A 6308-nucleotide genomic window follows, 5' to 3' on the forward strand; every position below is an offset into this window, starting at 1 on the left:
CCGAAATACCGACCAAACATCCGTTTGTTGTCATAGACATTTTTTGTTATCCCTGGCGGCCATTTTGACATCTGTTGGGTTAGCATCATCCCACAGCTGCCCACCAACTTGGCTGACATTGACCAATAAGAGGGTACTCTGACAGCAGGGTTACCTAGGTAATGAGGGGACATATGCGCCCTCAGCAGTGGTCAGTGTTGTACGGGCCCAAAAACAGGATGCAATGGAGTGCGACCCATACCACTGCTCACTCTCTGTCACGCACTCCCCCCCCCCTCTCTCTCTCTCTTTCTCTCTCTCTCTTTCTCTCTCTCTCATGCACTCCCTCCCTCTCTCTCCGGTCATGCTGACTGAGAGGTCACGCCCCTCTGCTGACCGACACAGTCCATTTCCCAGACGTGGTACTCTAAGTGTTATCCTTCCCACTACACGCTCAAGGCTGAAGACCTCCAGGGGTAGCCTTGCATGACAGACAGCAAAGGGGATGCTTTAAGGCACACCTTCACGATGTCAATTATTTGCAAGTAGTAAAGAGAAAAAAGGAGAGAGGGGGTTGGCAAACAAAGAACACTTGGGAGAAGATACCGTTTAGTCCTGTCTCATCTGTTTAACATGAAGGAGACGTAAAGTGTGATGGAGACCAAAAATGGGAACAGGAATTGGAGTAAATATTTGAGAGAATTAGACCCTTAAAAGGAGACTGAATAATCACTAGCAGCTTTTGCGTGCTATTCAGAATTGAAGGGTGAAACACATGAACTGGCAGTGTGTAGATAAACAAATGTTTTATGTGAATTTGGGCTCATAATTAAGGGGTGGCCCATATCTTTGAGGTTTTGATGGTACTGTACTGTATGTATTACTTGATGCGTAATTCATAACAGGATAGACAGATCCCATCTTGGCTGGAAACACAAGTCCAACAGGCTTGGTTTTAATCCATCCCACCTTACTGGGTAGAAATCTACCACACACAGCTACAATGTACGTTAAAGGGAACGAGACATTAGCTAGTTACTGTTGTTTCTCATTTTACTACAGTCGTGGGTCTCCTGCTGCATATTGATGAATGATTGTGTGTTATCTGCTGTGCCTGTGTGTGTTGTTGTCTGTTATTGCAGTCAGAGACTTACTAAACCTCTCTTGCACACACATTCTCTCTCTCTCTCTCTCTCTGGGGCAAATCTTTGGGGAAAAAACACTTGGCGCTGTTTTGGTTCCTGTCAAACATATTTTCAGGTGAATTGGTGGCTTTGTGTTCCTATACTCTGGGACAACAGGGCACTTTGTGTCTGTAAATTCCCTGTATGGGTTCAGTGAATTGCTGTTACCATGTGGCAGAACCTTGGACACAAACGGACGAACAACAGGCACCGCTGTGCATCTCTTTTCACAGGTTGCTTTCATCTCTGTAGGTTAGACATCTGTGAAACAGCATCGGTGTACATTGGTGTGTGAGAATCTAGGAATGAGTACACTATTGTGAGCCACATCCTAATAGTACCAAGACTTAATCTCAGATGGGAAACTGCTCCTTCTTTTTACCAGCATCTCCTCCCCCATCCTCCTCTCGAACGCTCTCTTCTATCATCTGTGTAATCTGTTCATCCATCTCTTTCGCCTCTGTTCTTATTCTCATGTTTCTGTACAAAGTGTTTGAAAATTATTATTTGTATATTATGATGTGAGTATAATAATGTTCTTTGTTATGGAAAAAGGAAAAATTTATTTTTGTTACTGGTTTGTTTCATAATTCTTTTTTAAATTGGTATTGTAATATCTCTATGCAAGAACTGTTCAGTGAATCCTTTTTATTTAAGAATGTAATGTGTAGTAAATTGTAGAATCAGTTTGGTGTGTGGCATCTCTTCTTGCTAAACCGCTTTAAAGCACATATGCTAGTTTTGATGTTATGAGTAATATGGTGCTATTCATCTCGTGCTTTCCTAACAGATCTATTCTTCCTCCAGTTTATATTAGAAATTGCAAGCAGGTTTTCTCAAAGCTTTTCTATTACCACATTATATACTGATGAATGGCCAGTGTGTGTTGAAGACAGAGACGGTATTTCATAGTGGAACATCATCACAGCATATAGACGCCCCCCTATGAGCACGGAATAGAAGAGAGATGCTCCTGGAGATTGGTGTGCCGAGGGATCCAACATTCTCACTCACAGACACACTGCTTGTTAAAAACAAACTCTTCTTACCAAGGTGATGACTTATCTGGCATTGGTGCACCCTTTTGGCCGTGACTAACTGATAAAAGGATAATCGAATAACTAATGGATAATTAGGGAGCAATTACGTGCTGTTAAATGGCCCTGTGCAGTGTATTAATTCTGTTTCTATTTGGCAGGGGGCTACTCCCGTAAGGTTTCTCATTAAATGCCCCTAATTGAAATGGGCACCCTCATCAAGTAGCTTACATGTGTCTGTCGAACGTAATGTGCCTCTATATGTAATTGCAGACATCACATTGCCTGGTATCTACTAGTCATTGCATATAGATCAATCAGCCAGACAGGTTATGAAATTGAAAATGAGAGACTCATTTTCCCTCCCAGTCCCTTTGACATCCCATGAGCATTTTTCAATATGGACAAAGAGACCCTGCCATCATTTTGGTCCCAAGGGGCCATATTGGGACTGACAAAATATGAGAAATTGTATTATACCAAGAAACCCTGTTTTGAGATTCAGCATGATCAGTTCACAGTTTTGAAAATGACTATCATGAAATATCCCACTAAACAATCCATGATACACAACAAATAAACCTATTGATGAGTCACCATGAGCACCATGAATTGTACACTTATTGTCCTTGATTATCTGTTGCATTTACTGTAAGTGCTTTAGATAAAAGTGTCTGCAGAATGAACACCTCTAAATTAGTAATTAGCAATATTTGATATGTTCCTTTACAGCTAAATGATGCTCTCAGTGAACAGCAAGACTTCGCTATGTGGTCATTACCAACACCCAGATATCTACATCATGCTTCTACAGCTTTCTAACGGGTTTGACGGCTAGCACAAAACGAATGGAGACAAAAGGGAAATTCTTTATGGAGCTAATTGAATTCCAAGCATAGGATTCCAAAGTGGCTTACTCAGGATTTAGGCTTCTCATGCTGAAATGCTTTGGCCCTCTTATTCAGTGAGCTGCGACTCAACATTATTTGAGGATGCATACTTCAGAATGAGAAAACACCTCAGGTCATTCTCTTTCCCTCCTCTCAAAACATCTGCCAGGAGATGTTATCTAGAATATTTACTTGCACGTGTGTTGAGGTAATGGAAATGATATGCTATTGTGAAATCATCTACATTTGTGAGGATGACAGGTCCTTTCACACTAATTCTTACTTTTAACTGACCATATCATTTCTCTGTGGTATGAAATCAGAAAGGGAAAGACAGCTTGGCACTTATTTACTTCTAGACCTGTCTATGCTGAAGGGACGATGGTATTATATGACACATCCTCTTCCCATTCACCACCACAGTACCAGAGGGAAGTATTAGGAATCCTGACAATCACTCAGTAAAACCTACTGTCTGATCACTGTTTTGGTTTGATTGACATAAAAACAAGATAACAAAGGACCACAATGATGGTGTTGCAAAAAAAACACAAAAAAACAATCTCAGACTAAATTGTGTTATTCATGTTCCTCGAGGAGATAATGAAACGTTCACCTGTCATCCCTGTACAATCTGGATTTACTTTCACTGTCTTAGAATGAGACTGAACAGTGTTGACATCACAAAGACAAGCAATTCGGTTGGAAAGGCAATGGAACCCTCCGCATAAACACTATCCATGTAATTCACTTGAACAGTCCTCATACAAATCTGATTGGCTGTGCAAATCACTGGGAGCTGCCAGGTGTCTTGTAGGCAGTTGGCAGCAGTTTGGGGAACATTATTGTCACATCTGGCAGTGTTTAGGAACCTACCAACTGGGAAAGTGAGTTGAACCTCCCACAGTTGATCTCTGTCAACCGTACAGCTTCATTACAGCCTGTCACTGGTTTAAGCCTCAGAGAAGAATCTCTTCTCTGCTTTTGTAGTGTTGGCCCACTTCACAGGTGTACAGTTGCAACAAACAAAGACACAATCCATGTTTAGTGGAAGGGTGGTCAATTAGAAGGTGATTTAGAGATGCTCATTATAGAAATAATTCCCAAAGTGAAACAACAGTTTCTTGTATCATGTGCATATTCATCATAAAAGTGCATATTTCTGTTTATTTGTCTTATGGTCTCTATCTTATGAGGGAAGTCATGCTCCAAACAGGTTCATATATCCATCATCACCTTCTTCAATTGATTCTTTTGTATCCTGGTCAGGACACCAAAGTGCTTAGATATTTCCAATTATTGGGAATGTGTCAGCGTGGCCTCAGTAATTAAAGCCTAATCAGCCGGGGTGAATTCCGAGTGCAATCCTCATCAAGGTTTCATTAGTGTCCACCTGCCTCCACCACCCAGAACCACCCCTCCTCCTCTTGGTCTTTAATAGTCCAGTGACCCGAGAGAAACACAAACGTGTGGGTTTGAGACGTGAGAGGCCGCTGCCAGAGACTGTTTATCTGTACTGTCTGAATCCCTCCCTCACTCTCTCATTTCTCATACCCCCCCCCCAAAATGAAGTCTTTTAGGTGCAAGGACTGAGAGAAGAAAGAGAACCATTTAGTGAAGCCTCAGTGGACACCTGGAAAGGCATTAAAGAGTGGTCTTGTGCCGTAGAGAGAACACCTGGGCATCCAGCACAGTGTGTGCTTGACTGGCAGCGTGAAGTCACACCTGGCAGAGAGGGGGAGAGAGAGATGTACATGAATCCCCCCACCACCCTTTCTCGATGGGGCCATGCATTATGTAGGAACTCTTTTCCCATCTCCCCACCTCCCGCTCTGCAGTAAAAATAGACCGGCCGACCTGTGAGCTTCCAGCTCTTTCTTTCTGCTTCTGACACCTCTCGTTTCCCAGGTGCAGCAGGCTAGGGTTCTTATCTCAACAGACTGATGATTAATGATCATGTTAGTGTGACAGTATGGCAAACATGCTTAGGCATAGCAGTAGGTCCAGGGACAATACATCAGACATGCACCTCTGTATCTGGGCTCTGTTTTTTCTATAGAGACACAGATCGTAATGGATGGGCTGTGAGCAGAGTCTAAATCGGTACAGAGAGATGGAGCAAAGCGGCTTGTGGCTGAAGGGTACAGTATTGCTGAGTGTTGAAGTGAATGCCAGAGTAAACCGTCCTGAGGGAAACACAGTTGGGGCTGTCTGAGACTGCTACCTCAAGGTCAATTTGAGCGCGTGTCTGTGTGTGTGCAGGCTGTGTGCTTGGATCAACTATCTTTTTAAAGCATTGAAAGTGACCCGCCCCATAAAGATCATGGTCATAAATCGGTCTGAAGCATCATTTTCCCTCAGGATCACCACCAGCTGCTGCAGCTCACTATCCATTTCTTCTACAACATTGTTCATACTCAATGTGTCTCGATTAAAGAGCAGGTTTTACAGCTTGTGTAAGTTAGGATGCTATTATAAAGATATAGCAAAGGGAATGGGCATCTTGAGAGTTATAAATAGAAGTACCGGTACCTCAAAAGCCTAGCTTGTAGCCTTTCCCATTCAAAACCACGACTCATATTCACAAAGGAGTGTTGACCAAAGGCTTAATTTAAAAAACTTACAAATGTTCCATTATTTAAATTATTATCAATGAATAGGCCTATTCTCAATGTAGATCAGGTTACGGATATCAGGCTTAAATTTGTATTCAGGTCAAGTCAGATTTACTTCTTTTTTTTTTAACTGGTGCGAAGATGACGACTGGTAGAGTAGTGTATTTGCAATTTGATGTCTGGCCTGGCCATGTAAATGGATTTGCTATTGTTTTAACAGAACGCTCAGAGAAAGGGTTATGCTGCCCCCATCTGGACAAACAAAGCACAGTCTTTCTCCTTGCTTTAATTTTACATGCTGAAATCTAAAGAACCTAAATAAAATAGAAAAGAACATAATTGAATATCTATAAGCTTACAGAACCAAGCCAACACATCTATCATGATTTGTGTATGGGTCACAGAAACGATCAACTTTGTTTTCTTCCGGTGTTCACCGTCCTTTAAATGCATAATTATTTAATTTGCATAGGGCTTTATATTACGCACTATTTGCTTCTGGTGTCTTTTATTGTTATCAAATGTGTAGGATTGTAACTTGCGCATTTCGATTTACATTCCGTTTATGTCCGAGAACGTTCGTGTGTGTCGGTAAACTTCGTG

The sequence above is a fragment of the Osmerus mordax genome, chromosome 22 (assembly GCF_038355195.1).
Source record: "Osmerus mordax isolate fOsmMor3 chromosome 22, fOsmMor3.pri, whole genome shotgun sequence".
Lineage (NCBI taxonomy): Eukaryota > Metazoa > Chordata > Actinopteri > Osmeriformes > Osmeridae > Osmerus > Osmerus mordax.